Below are 23,290 nucleotides of genomic sequence, written 5' to 3' on the forward strand. Positions count from 1 at the left end.
GCCTGGGATCCGTATTCCAAGGAATACCCTTAGGGAATGTGGTCGATGGAAGGCCCTCATTACTAAAAGGTCTCTCTGTTTCTGTATTAGTTATGTACTGCTGTGTAACAAATTGCCCCAAATTTAGTGACTTGAAACAATAAGCAGTTACTGTCTCACAGTTTCTGTGGGGCTGGGATTCGGTAGCAGCTGAGCTGGATGGTGACGGCTGGTGACCTCTCCTGAAGTCACAGTTAAAGTTGTCAGCCGGCACCGCTGTCATCCGAAGGCTTGCCTGGGGCTGGAGGATCCGCTTCCAGGCAGCTCACACTCATGGCTGGCAGGGAGGAGGTCTCACTCCCTTGCCACAGGGATTTCTCCATTGAACTTCTTGAGTGTCCTTGTGACATGGAGGCTGGTTTGCCCTGGAGTGAGTGATCCAAGACAGCAAGGCTGAGGCTGCCATGCCTTTCAGGACCCAGCCTTGGGGGGCGATTTCCGCTTGCTTACGCAGGTCGGCCCCTATTATTTGTGGGAGGGTAGTTCATAGGGCATGAATACCAGGAGGTGGGGATGGTTTGGAGGCCGACAGTTCTGTTACCATCACTTCAGGGCGAGGACAGGTAACTCACGTCATTCCTACCACTTGGGTAGATGAAGTGACGTTTAGAGAGGGGGTCTGCTAACCTGGGATGTGAAGGGAGGAGGACGAGATCGGGCATTTATGGGGGCAGGAGTGCAGCCCGTTGGCAGTGCTGGGGGGCACCGTGGTGCTGGGGGGAGGGGAGCCTCACCTTCCCAGGCAGTAGATCCCACCAATATTTCCATTCTAGGCCACTAGTTTCTATGAAACATATAAAATGATTTTTGGGTGGGATGACGGCTGCAGCCACACAAGCAGCTCTGCCTTCTGGAAGTTCAGAGCCAACATTGGTGAACAGAGTGAACCCAGGTAGGAAAGATTCAAACGGAGAGTAAACTTAGGATGGATAGATGCCAATAATGAACAAATAATAAATAGATGAGATAAAATATTATTTCAGGTAGAGGATGAGGATTAAGTACATTAACAGGAAGAGGGAACCAGGGTGAGCCTGGTTGCTGAGAGAAGGGGGCCATGCTTCCAGGCTGGGGGCGGGGGCTAGGCTCGCTGCATGGGGCCTCGTGGTGAGGACCCTGCCCTGGGCACCTGAGATGCCCACACCCAGGTCCTGCCCATGTTGGTTATTAACTGTGTCACCCAGGCAAGTGACTTCACATGCCTTAGTTCCCCATCAATGAAATAGCGTGATAATAGCAAGCTCATCCAATTGAGGCGAAGATTCAGGGAGATATTCCCTGGCCCAGCATAAGGGCCCTGGAATGGTTTGCCATGGCAAAACTGATGGTGGGTACCCAAAGCTTGAGGGACCCTTATGGGAGAGCCCTTGCCGAAGAGGAGCCTTGCTCTGTGACCAAGCATGGACTCTGAGCCACGAAACAGACCTTGGCTTCTGCTTAGGCCTTCACAGGAATGATCCCCAAGGGGCTGGAAGGAACTCAACTCCTCCTTCCACCAGATTAATCACCAGGGACATGTGCAGGCAGTGAGAGGGCCCCAGACCTTTCCCGTCCTGTCGGGGCACGATTTTCAACAGAGGGAGTGTCTTTGGGTGTGTTTTTCCTCTTGGAAGTCTCAACATGCTCATCAGAACTTAGGGGAGCTCTGGCTAAATTAGCTGTCCCAACAAACAGTCCAGACACAGAGACGACTCTCAGAAAACAGAATACAGAGTTTTCTGGCTTTTTTGATCCTGCAGCTTGAGCTTGGGCTGATAAAGGATGTTTGAATGACAGAGGAAGGGAGTCGAGAAAATGGGCTAAAGGTAGAGTGTCAGGCAGGCCTAGGAGAACCCTGACTTCATCCCGTTAGCACAATGCAACCTTGGGCAAGTGCTGCAACCTTCCTGGGCCTCAGTTTCCCCCTCCACAAAATCAGAGTTGGGCTTGACTGCTAGTTCTCAGTCTGTTCTGGCCAGGAGGAGACAGAACCCACATGGGTACGTGTGGGGTGGAATTCAAGACCACCCCTTCCTATCTCAGCAGAACAGCTCCAGTTTCATCTGATTGGCATGTCAGTGGTCTGAGTTTCTACTTCATTAAGGAAGATGGAAGGAAGGAAGGGAGGGAGGGAAGGAGGGGGAGAGAGAGGGACAGAGGGAAAAGGAAATGTTTCCACAGTTAAAACAATGCAGTCTAGAAGTTTTTCCACTCCCTCTAGTAAGCCTAGTTTAGTGACTGCTCGTTTCTAAGTGGCTGTTGGTATTCTGGACTTGAATCTCTGTTTCTTTTGACCTCTGCTTCCTGAAGAGATCTGAGGCCTCATGAGAGGCAGGGAAAGGAAGCAGACATGGGTTGGGGTGGGGCCCTAAAAATTCCTGGGTCTCCTCTGTGAACCGCCAAGGTAGTCGGCAGGCTGAGAGGGCTGGCTTCCTCTCTGGACCTCAGATGCCTGCTGCATGGCCCCCTGCGCCCCAGGGTGTGGGGGCTGCTGGTCAACCAGCCCAGCTCTGCCATGCTTACCTTCACAGTAAGAACCTCGGCCAGCTATTGCCATCTCTGGGCTTCAGTTTCCTCATCGTGAAGTGACGAGGCTGTGGACCTGGATGATTTCTCAGCTGCTCCAAAATTAAACAGAACTAATTGCTGCATGTATTGAGCCCCAGTTGTGTGCTGAGTGGTGCATAGGGTGGGGAAGGGGCTGATCCACCCCAGAAAGAGTTACAGCCTGTTATCTAGGAAGATGAGCCAACTTTTTTACCTGCTGCTCAAGCTGGCCTGGGGATGGCAGGGCACAGAGTAGCCACCAGCCCCAGGGGAGCCCAGTGCCAGGCTTAGCTGCCCAGGATGCCATCTGAAGCATCTTCTGTTGGTGGCACTTTGGTGTGGTTCAGAGGTTCTGGTCTTAGAGTTCAACTGGTTTGTATGGGAAAACGTGGAATTTTCCTCTCTCCACTAATGCTTTGTTTTTCACTCATGGGACTCTTAGTGCCTAGAGCTGGACCTGACCACATCATTTCCCATGTAAAACCCTTCCAAGGCTCCTCACTGCCCTCCAGAAGACAGTCCAAGTCCTGGGAGTGGACTCAAAGCCTTTGGGGCCCAGCACGAGCCAAATGCTCCAAGTTCAGGGCTTTCCATCCTCACACCCTCTATTCCAGACACACAGACTGGAATATTTCTTTTCTCTAGAACCTCATGCTTGCTGCTTCCTCTACCTAGAACACTCTTCCTCTCCTCTTCATATAGCCTCCTAAATGTCACTTCCTCCAGGAAGCCTTCCCAGATTAGTTCAGCCACTTCAGTTTATACTCAGCCTCAGCCTGTATTTCTTCCTTGTACCACTCTCCACAGTATAAAGACCTAAAAAAGAAACAAAAAACAGGCCTGCATGTCTGATCCCCACTCAACCCCCACTACAGCATGGGCTGGCCCTGCTGAATAGAAATTCCTGATGCACAATGCTCAGCACACAGGGGGTGCTCTGGAAATGTCTGCTGAGTCAACAACCAGAGACTTCTTAAGTCCAATATGCTATCTGTTGAGTCAGGTGTGTAACCTGGGGCCGGGACTGCCAGAGATTCGTCTGCCATGGTCATCCAGAGCCTGTGAAGGACCCTAGCGACTGCCACCCAGCCCCAAGCTCCTGCCCAAAGGCTTTTCTGGAAGAAGCGAAGGGGTTAAGTGTTTCTGGCGGCCTCACGCTGTGTCTGCAGCAGTTCCCCCTTCCCTTCCGGGGCTGCTGCAACCCGAGGTTGGCTTGGAATGTTTGCAATGCAGAGCTAGCTAGGGAGGACTGGTGGGTTGAGGTGGGGGCCTGTGGGAGGCCTGCTGGGCCAGGCTCCCCAGTTGAGCAATCACCCAGCCAGTTCCTGTAACTCCTGCCCTTCCCGCCCTCCTGCGCTGGCTGCTTCCCCCACATCCACCGTGGCCTGTGGGGCAGTAGCAGTGGGGGCGGCCTGCACTCTGGGGCCTGCAGAGGGAGATGGAGGGACAGAACCAGAGAGCCAGGAGGCCACTGGTGAGAGGGAGGGGTTTCCAAAGAGAGTCAGAGAGGGGTTGCAATCAGCTTAGCCCCCTCAGCCCAGAGAGGGCAGGGCCCTGCCCAGGGTCATGCAGCACGGCACCACTGAATTGGGCCACGACCATGGGTTCAAAATTTTGTTCCCCTGGCACCAGGCTGCAACTGGACACACCATGAATGCCTCACCATCACTTAACTGGGAAGCGCTGATGCACAAGGGCCCTCTTCGAACTGAAGGCAAAGACCACAGGACCCTGGCCTGCCCTTTTCACTCAAGTCCTGGGGACTGAGAGAGGATGGTGGCTTCCATCTGGCTGGGGCCCCCTCACGGTTTGCCCAGCACTGCCCACTGTCCAGCCTGGTCCTGGGGACACTGGTTACTCCCATTCCTGACCTCCAGGGGTATGGAATAAATGAAAGGAAGCCAAATCTGAGCTGATTCTTGAAAGTCCCCTCTCCTTCCTTCCTCCAGCTCCCTTCAAAGAGGACCTTCATAGATATTGACTATTTGGTTGAACCCAGGCACAAAATTAATACTTTCTTTGGGGAAAAGTAGCATTCCCTGATGCTGTTTGAAAATCTGCATAATCGTTTGTGTCACCAAATTTATGGTAGCTTCTGGGGGAGGTGTCCACTGCAGACAGACAGACCTGGTTTGAATCCTAACTCCACCATTTGAGCATCCTCGCCTTGGTATCTCTTTCCGAGCTTCAGTTTCCGATCTGTAAAATGAAGTTCGGCGAGAGGGTGGATGTAGCAGGCTCAGCACCGATCCTGCTTTCTCAAGGTCCTGAGCCAGCTGCGTAACTGCCTTTTCCTAGCCCCGCAGACTTTCGGTCAGTTTGGGGCTTGCTTGGGGTATTCCCCTTCCCCTGGCTTCCAGCCTTGCCTCAGCTGCAGGGTAAGGACAGGCTGTTGGCAGCCCCCAGAGGTGCTACTTTAGCCACATCTGGCTGGAATCAGCGTGGGGTCTCCTGGGATCCCATATCTCTGGAGAGCTGGGTAGGTGGTCTCGTCTGTCCTTGGAGTCACATCCCCTCCAGGACAGAGCTAGGATGTGTTGTGAGAATCAAACCACCCCATTTTACGGGTAAGGAGACTCCAGGAGGAGTGGCTTGCCAAACCACGCAAACCTAGAGAGGGATTTAACCCAGAAAACCATAACGATAACATGAAGGACCCTTCTCTGCTCTACCACCCTTTATGGGCACTTACTGTGTACCAGGCTCTGAGCCAAGCACTTAGGCTGATGTGCTTTAATCCAACAACATGTCTAAGAGGGAAGTATATCCACCTATTTTTCAGTGAATTGAGGCTCAGAGAGGTTGACAAACTTGCCTAAGGTCACACAGCTTGTAAGGAATGGAGTCAAACTTTGAACCCAGACCACCTGCCTCCAGAGCCTGGGCTCTTGGCCAATCTATTCTGCACCTAGCTTGAGATCCCGGCTCTGCAAAACAGTTCCTGGACAACCTTGGGTTATAGCCTTACCAGTTTCATCAGTGGTCAAGTGGGGGAAGTATCTCCAGCACCCACTGTGCACCAGGAGCTGTACTAGGTTAGCACCCACACCATGTTAGGAGAGCTCAGAGGGGCGATGTCTCTTACTCAAGGGCACACAGCTGGTGGAACGAGAACCCACACCCAGGGCAAGGTTCTCCAGCCCCTGCTCCCTTTCCAGTGCTCTTCTAGGGCCGGGGAGGACACCCACAGCTGGCTCTGGTGGACAGATGGACAGATGATGGCTGTCTCCCTCCCAGGGCCTCTAGGGCTGTGTGGCTTCACCACCTCCTCCTGAGCAGGTTTCCTTTAAGAAACCAGAAGATTGATTTCCTGGCAGGCTCTAAGCTGAGGAGCCCGTCCAAATGGTTTGCATGTCTGCATTTTTTACTGCTCCGTTTAATATGTATGCAAATGCCGGCCGGCTGCGCCCGCCGTGCAGCTCGCACAGTCACACGCGGCGCCCCATTAAAGCGGCCGTCCCGGGCGCGCGCCTCATTCGAGGCGACGGGCTCCGCGGCCCTGATAGATGGGGGTGCGGGTGGACGGAGACAAATGATGGGCTTTTGTAATTTCTTTCTCTGTTTTTCTGGGGGGAGGAGGGAGAAGGGTGTATGGAGACTGGAAGCCAGCAGAGGAGATTTAAATATATGCAGAATTGTTTGTGGGTTGAGGACGGAGTGTGTGTGTGTGTGTGTGTGTGTGTGTGTGTGTGTGTGTGTGTAAACCTTAACCGAGAGACTGAGAGGAGAGAATTCCGGTGTTTTCTTGGTCGGAGTCGGAGCCCCCTCCGTCACCTTCTGGCACAGAGAGCAGCCTTGCTCGCGATAAGCAGGCACGCGTCCTATGGAGAGCGCATGCTTCAGCCGCAGAGAAAAGGACGATGTTGGTTATTTTAAGTTCAGTTACACTGGGCGGCCAGTGATGGCCAGTTTTCCCCACTCCACTCTCCACTTATTCTTCTTGGACTTCCAGGGCTTATAACTTTACCAGTACCATGTCAGTGAACTCACAATAGCACTTGAGGTAGGAACCAGGATGACACCCATTGTACAGATGGGGAAACTGGGGTTGGTGGGAGGGAAGTGCCTGGTAATACAAGCCTGTGCCAGGCTGAACCGCATGTTTAAAATATATTGTTTAAGCCTAAAATTTGAGCTGTGAGTTTTAAAGGAATCTCTCCTAATTCCTCAGAATTTTAGGTCCCATGGCAACTAGGGGCAGCCAGAAGGGTGGTTCCCTTCCAAAGGACAGGCTATCCTGAAGCAGAAAGCTGAGACCCACAGGAGACCCGGAGTTACACATTTGTGTGTGTGGCACTGTGCAGTTGTGTATGTGTTTCCATGTGTGTGTGTGTCAGTGTGTATGTGTCCAGAGTGTGACTGTGTGCATTTGCCAGTGTGAGCCCCGGGGGAGGTGGGGTAGAGTGTGTGTGCCTGAGCAATTAGGGTAAGGGGATGTGCACCTGAGTGAGGATGTGTGTGTGCATGAGTGGGTGGGTGGGTGTGCACACAAGGGCTTTAGTATGTGAGTGAGGTGTGCATATGAGTGGAGGAGTGCACAAGTGAGGCTCTGTGTACATGTGAGGATGTGTGTACGTGTGAAGGTGTGTATGCATGTGAGTGATGGTGTGTATGTGCATGTCGGTGTGCGAGGGTTTGTGTGTGTGAATGAGGGTGTGTGCACACGTGAGTGAGGATGTGTGAGTGAGGGTATGTGTGCACATGCGAGTGTGTGTGAGGGTGTGCAAAAGAGTGAGGATGTTCCTGCGCATTAGGTTGTATGTGCCTGTGAGTGAGGATGTGTGCATGTGACAGTGGATGTTTGTGCATGGGTGTACCTGGTGGGTGGGCGGGCGGCACGTGACAGATTGTGGGCTCTGCAACAGGCGTTTCTGAGTTGCATTCACAAAGCATCAGACTTGGGAGGAACGTGGGGGGTCTGGATTCACCTCTCTCCCCACTCAGGTCTCAGACAGTGGCAGCCCCGCCCAGAGCCTCAGTGTTGACTCCTCCCGTTCTCTCATCTCTGTAAAGATGGGTGGCTCTACCTGGGAAATCACCACTCAGGTTGCCCAGGACTCCTCACCTCTCACCTGCTTTACTGTAGGAGCCTGGACCTGGTCCCTGGCATCTGCGCTGCTCCCCCCTCACACATGCACCCCCACGTCTGTCTATTCTCAACATGGCAGCCAGGGTGGTCCCTTAAACTGGCATCCCCCAGAGTCCAGGGCCCTGTAGAGCTCTGCAAGTCCCCACATGACTGGCCCTCAGCAGGTTCTGACCTTACCTCCTCCTCTCTTCCCCTTCCCCACCCCTCTCCCATCCACCCTGCTTCCCCTGTCTCAAAATGCACTGGGCTTGGAGTCCCCTGAGCTACAGCTACGCTCTCCTAGAGTTTCTCCTGCAGACATCCCCACTGCTCACTCCCCCACCACCTCTGGAGCCCCCTGGATGGCCCACTTCCCCCTCTTCCCACCTCCCCACTTCCCCGCCCCCTCCCAGTTGCATCCCTCCCCTTGCCCTTATCACTCCCTTCTAGCCCATCTCACAGGCTTATTTGTTTTGGCCCTGGTCCCACAGTACTGGGAGCCCCCAAGAGGTCACAACCCCACCTCCTCCTGCACTCCCCTCCTTCCCCCAGCTCATTTGCCCTGAGCTCATCCTCCAGGTCCACGGATGCCAGCCAATGGTGGCTCACCGGTATTGTCACGGCCCTCCTTCTTCCAGGCCTTGTCTTGGTGTCACTTTTGCTGAGTGGGTTCCAGCCACCATCACCACTACAGCGTGAATAAGTAGCTGTGGCCTGTAACCTATGTGCATGACCATGCCGAGAACCATTTGAATGGACTTAAAGACTGTCCCTCTCTAAATGCCACTCAGCACAGGCCCTCTGAAACACATCTGTAAAGCCAGCCCCTCACCCACAGGCCCTAAACCCAGAGAACCCACAGGGTATAGAGTCTGGGGAGGAGCAGAGCCCGGTGTCCTCTGCCCAGAAGTAATTATTTGTGTAATTGCTTGCTCAGTGCCCTTCTCTTGCTACAGAAGGGCAAGACTGTGTGGCATCCATCTCGGCTTCCCCAGTGCCGAAACTGGTCCCAGCATGTAGTAGTTGCTCCATAAATATGGTTGAATTGCTGCATGAGAGGATGGAGGCATCAAAGCATGGATGGGTTTTGGCTATGTGGCCTCACTGGGCTTCCTGCCCCGTGGTCCCTGGGGGTTTGTGCTCTCATTTCCCAGCTGGCTGGGGCGTGGGGAGCTGTGTGTGGACAGCTTGAGCCAGACCCCGACCCCTGGGCAAGGGGCCAATATGGCTCTTGCTGATGGGGCTGAAAATGTGCCTGCACTTCCCCCACACAGGCCATCACTCGCTGGCTGACCTTTATCCCGAAGCAAGGGGTGAGCCATGGAGCAGCCGGAAGCCTGCCTGCGGGTTCTGAGGAAGGGGTTGCTGGAAGCTGGGCTGGGAGGAGGCACTGCAGGAATTGTGAGCAGCTGCCTCGAAGTGCAACGACCGTATTTTTCTGAGCTGAAAAATTAGGACACAGGATGTAACTGAGGGTTTTCTCAGATTTGTGCATTTAATGAGCAGAAAAATCTTACAAAGGTATGAGAGTTAAAGTGTATTTAGTGGTGGTGGGTAATGGATTGTCTTTGCTGAAAAGAATCTAAATTTCCAAAAAGGATTCTTCTGGAAATTAGTAATTCAATTTGACTAATATCTGGGGGACACCTGGACCAGCCCTTGGTGCTCACACAGGGAGGCTGACGTTATTCAAATAATTTCTTAGTTCCCTATACTGTGAGTACCTGTGAAAAGTGCCATGGTGGTTGGGAAGAGGGGTGGGATTCATGGGTCTGTGAGAGCCAGAGAGTCCACCTGGGCAGGGGACCCGGGACGCCCAGGAACACTTCCCTGAAGCAATGTCTAAGGTGGCACTGAAGCCTTTTGGGGGGCAGCTGTTGAAGGGATGGGAGAGGGGTAGGGTGTGGGTGGAAGAGGAAGCACATTCCAGGCAGGGGGCTGAACAAAGGGCCTGAGGCCGAGGGAGTGCTGGGTGTTTATGGGGCAGGCAGGTGGTGTGCAAGGGGCAGAGGGGGTTGGAGGCGATGGCTGGGGCCAGTTCAGGCAGCGTCTGGCAGCCCATGAAAGTGCAAACTTCATCCTAAGGCAATGAGGAGCCACAGATGGTTTGACACAGGCGTGACCTGATCACACTGGTGAGATGCTGATGATAATGAAGCTGCCAATAATGTTGAAAATAATTGGAAACTTTTAGGAAGCACTTACAGATAAGAAAAGTGTGGGCTGGGGGAGGAAACATGACTTCTTCAAGGCCACACCGCTGGAGAATGGCAGAGATGGGATGCAGACTTTACCTCGTCTGCCCACAGAGCTGTCTCTTGTCTGGAGGTGGAAGGCCGAGAGACACATGTGTGACCCCCTCCCATGTCTCTATGGTGCTGCCTGCCTGCTGCTCACATACCCGGGAGTGGGCACGGACCCCAGATCATAGGACTTGCCTGGGGCTGCAAAGGCCCAGCTCACTTCTTGCTCAGGCTTAGCAAGAGAAGTAGGGGTTGCAACAGCAGAGGCTGAGGTTCTGGAGAAGTTGGGACTCCCAACTGGGGTGGGTCCTGGGGTCAGGCCATTGCACCAGGAGCGCAGACCCCACTCACACACTGTTTGGGAGGTGAGGACTTTGAGATGTGGCTTCAGCATCCCCAAGGAGCAGGACAACTCCCCACCCCCTTCCCAGAAACAGGTCTAGGGTGACTGCACCTCTACAGACTCCCTAAGTCAGGGCATTCAAAAAAAATTTTTTTTAATCCTTATTGCCACATTCAAGTTGTCAATAGTGGGCTAACTTTTAAGTTGTATTTATAAAAAGAAATTAAAATACCAGATGACAACTAGCACTATAGCAGTTAAGAATAGAATCCCTAGGGAAGGGACCTCACCTCTTTGAGCCTCAGTTTCCTCCTGAGGAAATGGAGATAATGTTGGCACCTCCCGCCTGGAGCTGCTGTCAGGATTCCATGACAATGCCTAGGCGCTCTGCCCAGGAAACACGAGCAGCCTAAGCCCTGGTTAGAGGGGAAAGAGGCCCTGTGCCACCAGACGCGTGGGGAACCTGAGACCTGAAGGAGCCCAGTGACTTGCATTAGGTCTCTCAGCGCCGCTGGGACTGGAGTGTGGTTTTCCAAGCACCTGCTCAGGATCTGAGCCAGGCCTTCCCTATGCCGGGGGTGGGGGGTGGGAACACGTGTCTGCATCACTTCCCCGGGCTACCTAGTGCCACTGCCGTTGCATCTCCATGCCTTAAACACAATGAATCATTGTTTCACAAAGTCTCCTGTGTCCAAGTGGTTCTCCAGGGCAGTTGCCCTTTGAGGGGAAGTCCAGGGGTTCAGGCTGCCTTCACCTTGTGGCACCTCCATCTCTGGACCCCTGTGGCAGGAAAAAGAGCATGGAGGTGCTTGCACCGGCAAGGAGATGCTTCAGCCTGGAAGGGATGCACGTCACTGCCTTCCACCACCCTTTGGCCAGCACTGCCCGTGTGGCCTCCCCGACAGCACAGGTGGCAGATACTGAGAAGAAGAAGCAAACTGGCTATGGGGTAAGCACCAGAAGTTTCTACTGTCCATCTTAATGGGATGAAGGTCAGTGCATGGTTGTTTCCAGGGAGTGCAGATTCTACAGAAAACGGTCAAGGAGAGCAAAGGGTTTATAGCTACAACTATTCCTCTCCTACTGGAGCCTGCAGCTACCTTCCCCCGAGATAGCACTGCCGTAGGGCTAGTCTGCGTGCTGACACACAGGGGTGTGTAACTAGGCCACCCTTTCGACATGCAAATGGAGACTTCCAGTTCTTACTTTCCTGCTTCATGATGAATTCTGGTGCTCAACCCCTATGGGGCCTGTAGGACACAGCCATTGCTCACCACCTCAGCATTTACGTAACCAGCCCCCTTGGTGGGCGTGTAGGTTGTTTGTAGTTTTCTGCCATTACAAAGAGTGATGCCAAGAATTCCCTTGTGCATATTCCTTTGCCCCCATGTGAGTGTTTCTGTTGTGTAAATTCCCCAAAATGGAATCCCTTGGTCAAAGGGAATGTGCCTTTAGCAATCCGACAGCTCTCTGGGAGGGGAGGCAGGTGCAGCGTCCGTCCGAGGGCAGGAGGAGCTTCTAAGAATAGTTGGTGATGGAGCTGGAGTGAGTTCCTGGGGCCAGCGCAAGCTCTTGGTCCCAGGAAGTTATTCGAATGGGTCTCTGGGGAGGGGTGAGGGGGCACCCTTCCCATCGGACACTCTGATTTCAGTGCTAATACTGCTAGCTCTGTCATGCCCACCTTCCAGGTGGAAGAAACCCAGTTGCAGAGAGGTGAGCCCCTCACCTGTGGTTGCCCAGAGTGTATTTGAGCCACGGTCCCCAGTCAGGACTGGGTCCTCTTGGGTTCCAAGATCCCAGCTTCCTGTCAGGACCCTTTTTTGCTTTTTTTCCTGATGCCCTCTCCAATGCACCCATCTGCCTCCAGAGCTTTCTTTCAGCAAGTTTCTGAAACTCAACCTCACTTCCTTGGGCCAGTTCTTTGGTTCCTCCAGTTACATAATAATTTGCCGGTTTCTTTTTCCCTTTGTTATTTTCATATCTGCTTCATCTCTTTGCCAGAGCCTCTTGGTATTTACAAAGTTTTGTCCGGTTGATTTTTAAATTGTCTTTCTTTTTTTTTGGGTAAAGTCACTATTGTTTCTGAAAACAACAACAACAATAACAACAACAACAACAACACATCCTATTGTAAAAAATAAATTCAAGCAACACAGAAAACTGCAAACAAGAAGATAAAAATGACCAATACTCCTGACCGAGAGAACACCAAAGCTAGCATTTGGGTGAACGAACACTGCTCCACGACCCACCGTAAGCATTTCTGACTGCCCCCGCTAATGATAACAGAAATGAAAATCTGTATCTTTCTTGCTGAAGGACGGGTGTGTGAGTCACTGGAATGGGTCTGGAATTTCCATGAATTTCCCTCCCCTCCCACAGCATGAACAAACAGTCCCCCCCAACCCCCAGCCTTTGTCCACAGCCCCTCCCCGGGCTCCTCCATAACTCTGCTCCTTCTTCTGCTCCAGCAGAAGTTTCCCAGGTTTGCTCCTCAGGGACTAAGCAGGTGCTAATGATCCCTCCTGCCTCGCCCCCCCCACCCCCGGCCCAAAGAAAGTTCCGTTCACTCCACACCCAAGAAGCAGGGATTTCACTACCCACCCTCAGCTTGTGTCTTCAGTTAGCGGCAAGCAAAACTGGCCTCTCTCTGTCTTTGCTGCTCCTCCTCTGGCCCCCTCCCACCGTCAGGCACAGAGGAAGCCCCCATTGGGCCCAGGTGCCTCCGTGTCTAGGTCTCCCTGGCAAAGTAGAGAGGTGGCTCAACCCCAGGTCATCTCCATCAGGCCCGAGAAGTTTCCCTGGGGGATCCTTATTTTTAAGGAAGAAGGAGCCGGCAACTCAGAACTGGCCAGGGGCTGGCCCTATTTCTCAGAAAGAAGGAATGATTTGGGGGGCAATGTGATAGGGGGTGGGAGTTCTGGAAGAAAGAAGTATAATGAAAACTTGGGCAAGGTGGCCCCAAGCAGCCCTGCTTTAAGGCCTCTTGGAGGCACAAGGATTTTGGTGCATGGGGACAACATCCAGCAGGCAGTGGCACACGTGGCCATCACGTCCAGAAGGAGGTGACAGGCCCTCCTGGCTGAGATGGGGGTGTGTAGAGGTCATGGCCATGCCCACAGCAAGGACAGCTGTGCGTGGGAACTGTGGCAGTCTCTGTCAGCAGCAACTCAGACATGCTCACAAGCATTTGTGAGTCCCAAAGAAGCACTTGGAGAAAGTAAACAGGTATGTTGCAAAAGCCAGTGATGAAGGGTAATGGACTGTGCTTCTTTAAGAAGGACAGCCAGGGTCTTGAGTGTGGCTTTTGGGGTCAGACCAGAGGGTGTCATAATTGAGCCTCCTACCTGCTGTGTGATCTCAGGTTAGTTACTTAAGGTCTCTGAGCTCTAGTTTCCTCATCTACCCTCCAAGTATAACAGTACCTACTTGATGGGCTTGTTTTAAGGGTGGGATAAAATGGCCTTATAAAGCATTCTGAACCTGGCAAGTCCTCAGCCAGCCCTCCTTATACCACAGTTCTATTTGTTTTTGTCTGTTCACACTTGGGGTGGGGATGGGGAGGCAGGCCAGGGTAGAGCTGAGTTACATAAGTGAGGGACTTCAGGAAGCCACAACTCTCTGTCCCAAACGGCTCCTAATTATTTACGACAGTGGTTTTCAAACTGATTTTTTAGACCCACCTTCCTATCTCAGTCTTTTTTCTTCTTCTTCTCCTCAAAACAAATCTTATACAAAAGTGATCAGACCTGAGTGAGGCAGGAGGAGGGGTCGAGAACCCACCCACCCGGCTGTTAAAATAACCCTTCCCCCCCCCCCCCCCGCCAATGCCCACCTCAAGGCCCCCTAGAGTCTGTGGAGCAGGGCTTGAAAACCACTGCAAGGGACTCTGGCCACTGGAAGTAGAAGTGGAAGACAAATGTCCAAAGGAGAGGAGGTGTCTTCCCTACACATTTCTCGTGCTTATTTTTAATAAGAGAGACAGAGAGAAGTCCTCAGGTTAGAGATGGAGCCTGAGGTCACTAAGAAGGGCCTGCCTTCCCGCCCAGGACATTCTGTGGGCAGCACAGAGAGCTGGGTGAGGGCACCCTCCACATCACGTGGACCCGGCCAGGACCCTGCACGCCTGTAGCCCAGCCGCCTGACCTGGGGCAGGTCCCTGCCTGGACCTCGGCTTCCTCATCCGTATAAGGGGGCATGAGGGGGAGCAAAGGAGCTCTACACCTGCTCCAGCATCCAGTAAGTAACAGATCCAGAGGAATCATCGCTGTTAATAGTAATGATAATGACCCTAAAAAGGAAAGGGCTGAAAGAACCTTTGGGATTTCATTAGACGCCCATGCTTTCTTTCTGCAGAGGAGTTCAGGACAGGGCCAAGGACAAATGGCAAGGTTGGGACCCCAACCAAGCACCTGCCCCCTCCCCCAGAATGGAAAGGCCACCCACAGCGTCGGGAGAAAGGACACAGGTCCCCAAAGAAGTGAAGGTGTGCTCGTGCCTTGTGGGCTGGTCTCAGCGGTGGGGAACTACCCTGCTCGAGGGGGCACCTCCGTTTCACACACCCTCTTCCCAGTGGCTTCTCTGGCACTGGACACTCAGCCTCCTCTGCCGGACCCCACACAACTCTTCTGCTGCCCTTTAGTCTGGGGGATCCGGAGGCTGCATGAAGTGACATGGAGCAGGGAACTGGTGCCACTTGGACACTGACATTTATACAGAGGGTAACATTGCAGAGGGGAGGACCCCTGTCCTTTACTTTGGTCAAGGGGAGGGGGACATTACCACACAGGCTGCTTGCAGATAAAGAAACTGAGGCTCTGAGAAGCCAGGCAGCCTGCTCAAGGCCACAGACTAACAGCACGTGTGGCTTCTTGACCTCTCATGCTGACTGGGGGGTTCCCCCTTCCTTGACCTGATTTTACGAAATCATATCACATCTTTAACCCTGCCTTGCTTCAGTTCTTCCTTTGTGGTGATAAACTATGGGATTGATTAGAGGGGATCTGAGCCCTTCTAGACTCTGAAACTGTCACGAGCTGATTTGGCCTTAGAGAGTGCGGAGTAAATTGTGAGCAGGGAGCTAGCCCTTGACCGTCTTCCCCAGAGTGGGAAACTGAGGCCCCATGAGCTGAGAGCTGGCTCAGTTCTGAGCAGCCAGCAGTGGGCCCAGTCCTAGCCGCCTGGGGAAGCAGCCCATCCTCACGCAGCCCCCTGCCCCCTTCTCCCAACTCTGGAGTCCCTGTCCTTTGGAGGAAGATTTCCTTGGTCCCAGTTGGGGGTGCCAGACTGCCGGCGACGACAGCTTTTTTTTTTTTTTTTTTTAATCCTAGCCTCGCTGACTTATATGATTATTCTTATTTAAGGCAGAGAAGGAACCTTAAGAGTGTGGCAACCAGTCACCTCCGGGCGGCGGCTCCTCCTCGCCAGGCGATGCCCAGCTCCAGCCTGTGAAGGAGAGGGAGAGGAGATGGGAAGGAGGTGGGGAGGAGAAGGGGAAGGACAGTGAGGCAGAGGGAAGAAGGGGGCCGGGGGAGAATGGAAGGGGCAGGCAGGAATGAGGAATGGAGTGGGGAGAACGAGTAGGAGGGAGGAAAGGGGCAGGAAGGGGAGGGGAGGAGGATGGGGAGGAGGGTGGGAGGGGGAGCATGGAAAGGAGGAACACCCCCCACCCCTGGCAGCTCCCTAAGCAGATAGGAGAGAGGGAGATACACAGATGAATAATTTACTACAGAAATGCAAAAAGAATTTAGAAACTCTCAATTTATAAATATTTATTTTCACAAGTTCACTCCCTCCCAGCTCTCACTCCCCCCCCCCCCCCGTTGTTTCTCTTCTCTTTTGGGAACCCCTTCCTGGGCCTCTTATGGGCCTCACAGCTTTCCTCTCCCCTTGCCTTTCCTTCCTTCCATGCAGCCTTCCCTCGTCTGCCTCTTTCTCCTCCGTCCTCCAGCTGGGAATTTCTTCCCTCTCCCATTTCTCGCAGCCTTTCCTCACTGGTTTCTCAGTCCTGCTCCGTCTCTCCACCCCTCCCCCCGGCTTCCTTCTTCCCGCCCCTCGGCTGCCTTCCTGGTCCTCAAGTCTCCCTGTCAGCCCTGGCCTGTCTCTCTCCGAGCTCCCTTCTCGCTCCCTGTCTCTGTGGATGTGTTCTCGGGTGTCTCTGTCCCCAGCTCTCGCTTCCCTGCCACTGTGATGGTGGAGGTGGTGGCACTTTGTGTCTCTGTCCTTTGTCTCCCTCCTTTCCTCTACCTTGCTGCTCCCTACACGCGGGAACCGCTCTCCCTCAGTCCCCACCTGAGTGTGTCCCCTTCCCTCTGTGTCTCTTTGTCTCTGGTAGTGGCGAGGGGCTATCTGTGCCTGCCTGCCTGCCCTCTCTCCTGACAGTTTTGTCTCTGTCTCCCCCTTTCTCGGCGGGTATCGGTCCCCTGGTCCCTGCCTCCGCGCCCCCATGCTCTCCAATCCAAAGAGCCCAGCTCCAGCTCCCGCAGAGGGTCCTGGGGCTCGAGTGGCGAGGGGCGCCGCAAAAGCCCTTGGTCGGCTCGGGAGGGGAGAGGTCGTTTCCCCGGCAACCGGACGGCGATTGGCTGAGTCGAGCGGGCCACGGATTAATGACCCGGCCTCGGCGGCCGGGGGGGCGGGAGCAGCAGGAGCCCCGCCCCGGCCCCGCCCCCACCTCGACTTGGCTGCGGATTGCTGTGGGACCGGGTGGAGGCCGAGCGGCCACCTGGAATGAGATCTCAGAGGCACCTGGAAGGGGTGACCGGGCAGGAGGGGGCTGGGAGGCCGGGTCGGCGTGGGGGTGCAATGGCAGATAACCAGTCCATCAGTCATTCACTTCATCGGTGAGTCAGTCAGAGGCCCACAGAGCCGGAGAGGTTTGAAATGAGGCAGAGCTGAGTTCTAATGCCTCCTCGGCCTCTTGCTGGCTGTGAGTCTGAGTGAGTAAGTCCCTGCACACCTCGTGCAGCCTGGGGGCTCCCATCTGTGCAGTGGGGCGATAGCAGCATCTGCGTGCGAGACTGACACCCCATCCAATCGGGTTGCCCTTGTCCAACCCTTTCATTTCTCAGGTGGGAAAGGGAGGCACTGAGTGGACAGTGGCTGGTGAGGGTTCTGGGAGGTCACCCACCCCCTTAAGTGCTACCCATTTCACTCCCTTGGGCATGCTTTACCTGGGCTGAGTCCAGGACTCACAGAAGTGAGGCCGGCCTCTTGACAGCACCTGGCACTGTGCCTGACCCTAAACGGGTCCTGGGACTGAGAGGCAGGACAGGGTTCCAGGTGCATTTCCTGCTCCCTTTACCTCTCCTCCTTGTCCTTTACCCTCTCTGCCAGGTGTGAGAAAACTGAATCCCAGAGAGGTCAGATGGCTGGCACAGTTGCCTAGATCTAGAGTCGGATGCTAATGTCCCACCCATTGTCAGCCCCTCCCCTTAAGTCAGTTCTGAGCCTGACCTGAGCTCAAGAGAGTTGTGGGGAGAGGGAAGCATGTTTGTTAATAATGGAGGGATTCTCAGGCAGCATCCCCAGGGTCACCAGCTGGAGGGGTCTCTTGGCATATACTCCCCACACCCTGCAACTTACAATCAAGTGGTTTAATATATGAACTCTTGTTTGAACACACCCCTTCTGACAAGCACCAACTCCTCCTTCCCCAGTACCTCCCTCCTTGCAGCTCCTGGAAGCTGGAGTTGAAGATGGCAAAGGGGCCAGTGAAATGTCCATCCTCAGGAAGGACTGGGAAATCACCAGGAAGGTGGCTATTTATAATATCGGCAGCCCCTTTACACCTCGGTTCCAGGCTTGCTGCCAGGCCTGCTCTGTTTGAAGTTCCCAGCTCTAATCCTGTTGCAAGCAGTCTTCCCAAGTGGCAAGGACAGGCCTGGCTTGTGGAGCTCTCCCAGGACTGGGGACAGTTGCAGGGCTGTTCCCTCCTTGCCTGCAATCGTGTACCCCAGGCAAACACACACACACACACACACACACACACACACACACACTTCCCTGTGCAACAGACACATGCACAAACTCATCCGTGAACAGGAGCCACATGCTACCCAAACAGCCACCCACAAGTCCAGCACACTTCCACGTGGACTGGCAGAGCTCATACCAGGCCTGCAGGCCCCATCCAGCAGCCTGGCCTACCCACGCCAGCCATTCCTCTCTGTGGGAAGGATTTCTCCAGAACCCTGCAGCCCTCCCCAGCATTTCTAGACTTTATACCCCATCCCTTCAGAGCCCCAGGACCCTCCAGGACCAGGGCCAGCCTAGGAAGTGAAGGGAAGAAAGGGGAAAATTGTGAGTGGAGGGAGGCTGTCAGGTCTCATAGAAGACGAGCTGGCTTAGAGGCAGTGATGGGTAAGCAGCCCCGCCTCTCTCGGGAGAAGGCACCTGGTCTCGGGGGAGCCAGGTGTGTATATGACCCACTCCTCCTGGCTCCAGGCCAGGTGCAAACAGAGGAATCAAACAGCTAATAATGGCCACCATCATCTCTTCAGTGCCTACTGTGTGCTTTCTCCCCGAAATACCATTTACTCTTCACAGCGACCTCACGAAGTAGATTCCATTATGATCCCCATTTGATAGATGAGGGTACTAAGGCCCAGAGAGGTAAATAAGCACCTCTGGGTTCATAAAGCTGAGTAAGCATGAGCCCAGTAGATCCCAGCCTCGGGTCCCTGCAGCTGCCTTGAGGGTTGTTAGAATGTCTTCAAAGAGGCAGCCTTTTGATGAGCTGAGTTGAAAAGATCTTTCCAAGTGGGAGAGGAGGCAGAGGGCATTTCAGGCAGAGGGCACAGTCTGAACAAAGGCATGGCAGGGTGTGAGAGTGCCTGAGTGTGGCGAGGACTGGTAAGGAGTGGGCAATGAGGATAAGATGGAGACCCCCTGCCAGCATCCAAAGAGGATCCTACAGGATGCTGTGCCAGTTATCTACTGCTGTGTGACAAGCCACCCCAAAATGCAGTGGCTTAAAACAATGGTTTATTAGTCTCTTGTGGTTCTGGGATTGACTGGGCTCAGCTGGGGGTTCTTGCTTAGGGTCCCTAGGATAGACCCTGGGGCTGGAGTCACCTAAGGGTGTCTCTGGGCTGTGTCGTAGTGGCCTCTTCACTCGCATGGCTGGGCCCTCAGACGCATTTCCACCAGAGTAGCCTAGACTCCCTACCTTGCAGCTCAGGGCTCTGAGAGGCAGGATGTGAAGCTCCCTGGCCAGTTAAAAGCTATGCCTGGAACTGTCCCAGTGTCCCTCTCACCTACCTTCTTGGTCAAGGGACTCATACAGCCCACTAGATTGAAGTGTAGGGGAGAGGTATAGCCTACTTCTCAATGGTGTCAGTGTCAAAGAATTCATGGCCATGTTTAATCCACCATAGATGCTGTGATGGTTAGGTCCTGGTGTCAACATGGCCGAGTGATGATGCCCAGTTGTCTGGTCAGGCCATTGCTGCAAGGATATTTTGTGACTGGTTGATAAATTGGAAGGCTGGTATATTAAATCATCAGTCAATCGATTGCATCTGTGGTTGATTACATCTGTGATCAACTAAGGCGTGCCTCCCACAACTGGATAATTTTATCAGCTGAAGACTTTTTAAGAAAGGCAAGAGACTTTTGGCTGTTTCTTCAGTCAGTCCACAGTTTTTCTAGACCCTTCATTGGAGCTGCCAGCTTCACAGCCTGCCCTGCCGATTTTGGACTCTTCCATTCCCACAGTTGCATGAAACACTTTTATAAATCTCATATTTACAGATATCTCCTGTTGGTTCTGTTTCTCTAGAGAACCCTGACTAATACAGATGCTAACATATTTAATGGGAAAAATGGAGTCTGTGGTTAAATAAATTGTGAGATAGGCTACATTAAGCCAAAAGTAGGGTTCTTTATGCAGGACTTCTCAGAGCCTTTACATTCTGGTGTGGATGGTTGGTCTCCAACAGAGCTTACAAAATTTCCCAAACTGGTTTTGGGAATCAATTTTGTTTTCCTGCTGAGGGAGTGCTATTTGGCGAGGGACTGGGGGAGGAGCTGAGGCCCTGGAAGCTGGAAGACCGAGGCTCCTTCTGCACTCCCTACTTTGGACAACATTGGTCACAGCCTCCAGGCCCACCATCCATGGGTCCACTTGGCTGTGGGCAGCTACCAGGGTGTACTGGCTGGGGCCACCTTCTAGAGCAGGCTGGGCCACGTTGCACCATTTCAGGTGCCCAGAGCCTCCAATCATCCCTTTCTTTTCTCCTTCCCTTCTGGCCCTGAAGAAAGGGTTTATTCCCCTTAGGCCTCCTGGCACTTCCCGCTGTGGGGACAGAATGGGGGGCCCACAGAGGCATGGGGCAAGGGAAGGAGCCTCATTTCTTGACTCTGTGACAATGCCCCAGTCTCTACCCATGGCTGAGCCTGCTTCCCGCTCATGCAAATGGGGTGGCAAAGGCCCCCTTCACTCAGTTGTGTGTAAGGACACCACTCAAGAAAGGAGCTGGTCTTTACTGAATATCTACTGGGTAGGCAGGCCCTGTACCAGCTCATATCAGCCTCTCTGGGCCTCAGTTTCCTCATCTGTAAAATGGGGGTGGTTGTTGCAAGGGTTAGACAGGGTAACAGAAGTGAAATCAAGAGACAGAGACCTAAACCCATCCAGCCCAAAGGTCTCAACCACAAGAGACTGCACAGCCCTGGCCCCGGCTGGGGGCCTCGGTGGGGGTTGGCAGATAGGTCCAGAGTTATTTGGCCATGTGTGCTGGTGCAGCTGGGCACTGCACAGAGCGCATGGGGCACGGTGCAGGGTGGGCTTGTGTGAGCCCCACCTGAGTGCTGCCAGTGAACAAGCCCTCCCCCCTGCACCTGCTGCTTTCCCTTTCCCCTTTTCCTATTCCTGGTGCCTCAAGCCTCACTACCTCACTTTCCCCCTCTGTAATTAGCCTCAATGATGTTCCTACCTCCTGGGAGTGGAGGGAGATGCCTCCCACCCAGGACCCTCTGGGCAAACGATGCTGCCCCTGCTACCGCTGCTGGAGCGGCCTCTCTTTGGGACCTGTGCCTTCCACCGTGTCAGAAAATCTGGCCAGAGCCCTATGGGAGCAGCTTTTCCCAGCAGCCAGGTCAGAAGACAAAGCCCGGGCATGGCTATCCAGGGCACCCCTGAGAATGGGAAGTTCCTGAGACTGGCCCTCTAACCTGGCCCCTCAGCGCTCACCTCAGTGCTGCTGAGAAATATCCCACAGAGCCAGTGAGTCCCCAGACTCCACCTTCCCAAGCTCAGAACCATTGCCCACCGGACGCCCCCAGCCCTCGTGCTTCCTCTCGTGCTCTCACCTCCCACAGCCAGCTGCGACTCTTCCTTCGCAAGGACCCAGGCAGCTGCCCACTTCTCCCCGGCCACTTCTTTCCTCCATTCTGACTTCCTCTGCCAGGAACCCTGCTTCAGCCCCTGCCCTGGCCCCCAGCCACCCATGCCCCTCAGCGAGGTCTGGGCAAGTGTAGACTCTGTTCTGTCACCCCCAGACTCCGACCCTCCAGGGCTTCCGACGGCCCTTCGGGTGTCAGCACCTTCCCTTTTGCTTTGGAGGCTCCCAGGACCTCGCTTCTGCTCACCCTGCAGCCTCACCCTCTCCATTCCATCCCCACTCCCCGACCCCGTCCAACCAGACTGCCCCACTGAACTAGTTCCCATGCCTCTGTGCCCTGCATGTGCTGTTCCCGTGGCTGGCATACCTCCCTTGCCAGCTCCTCATTCCTTAAGACTCAGCCTGAGTTTCTCTTACTCCAGGGCGGCTGCCCACAACCCTCCTGAGGCAACTCTTCCATCCAAAGGGTCTCCCCTTGATCTGTTTACTTGTCACCACTGCTATATTGTCTGGGAGGGGTGGGGCATGTCTTGTTTGCCTCCAACCCTGGAGTGTGGCTCAGGGTTGCCCATGTAGGTTGAAGGATGGCTCAGGGATCTTTCTCTGCCATCCTTGCGTTCTGGCCTCTGGACCACCGGCTCTGGGCCCCACCCTTTTCCTAGGACTCACTAATGTTTCCCATTCTCATTTCTCTTCCCAGGGTAGGACTATGCTACAAGCACCAACTGTGAAGTCACACAGACCTGGGTTCACATCCTGCCTTGCCACTTTCCCCCTGCGCGGACTTCGGTGTGCTACCCCATGGCCCTGAGCCTCAGTCCTCACATCTGCAAAGTGGGGAGAAGAAGAGCACAAATATCTGAAGGCTGTCATAAGGATTAAGCAAAGTGTTTTGCAAGTCCTCAGACATAGGAGTTCAGTAGATATTAACTATGGTTGCTGCCACTAGCCTGGCTTATCAGTGTCTCCTGTTACAATAGCTCTCTACTCCTAGCTGCCTACAGCTGGAATCATTTCACCTTCACTCAGAACACTATAGCTCCCTGTTGCCTTTTCCCAGGACGTGAAAACTCCAGCTAATTTCCAAAGCTTTGCAGCACCTGGCCACGGTCTTTTAGGATTTACTGGCGACTAGTGACCCAAGTCCCTCAAGGAGGATGGGGCTTCCTTGCAGCGCGCTCAGATGCTCCCACCAGCAGGCCCCTTTACCCCCCACTCCTTACCACCCACATCTCTGTGGGGAGTTGGACCACCCAGGGCAGGTCACTCAGCTCTCAGAGCTTCTAATTCCCTCTATTGCAAAGAAGTACTTAGACCAGTTCCTAGGGTGATATCCCTCTCAAGGGCTTGTAGGGTTTGGGGAAGGGGTGGGCAAGGGGTGCCAAGGGCTGAGCCTGGTGTCAGGCACGTGGTGAACAGTCAAAGAGCAGCCACCCAAGGCTCACATCCCTTTGCTCCAGCCACGGCCCTCCACAAAGGCTTTGGCGCAAGGCCAGAATCTGCATGAATCCTTGTCTTCTCAGAATTCCCCTGTCTTTCAAGGCTGAATGTTGCCGTGATTGTGCTGTAGAGAAAGGAAGAGAACATTTGTTCTTTTTTTAAAAAAATAACGTTCTTCTCCATTTACAAAAGTAATACATGTTAATTGTGGATAATTTTGAAATTAAGACAAACCAAAGAGAAAAAAAATTTAATTATCTCTAATTCACCACCCATCTATAACCACTTT

General features: G+C 53.7%; 1 long non-coding RNA gene across 1 annotated transcript; it reads left to right on the top strand.

Moving 5' to 3' along the window:
- Nucleotides 1-13,264: 13,264 nt before the first annotated feature.
- LOC143660143 (uncharacterized) lies at nucleotides 13,265-22,509 on the top strand. Its single transcript, XR_013163861.1, has 2 exons — nucleotides 13,265-13,447; nucleotides 22,262-22,509. It is a non-coding gene; the product is annotated as an uncharacterized LOC143660143 (long non-coding RNA).
- The last annotated feature ends 781 nt before the right edge of the window (nucleotides 22,510-23,290 follow it).

The sequence above is a fragment of the Tamandua tetradactyla genome, chromosome 2 (assembly GCF_023851605.1).
Source record: "Tamandua tetradactyla isolate mTamTet1 chromosome 2, mTamTet1.pri, whole genome shotgun sequence".
Lineage (NCBI taxonomy): Eukaryota > Metazoa > Chordata > Mammalia > Pilosa > Myrmecophagidae > Tamandua > Tamandua tetradactyla.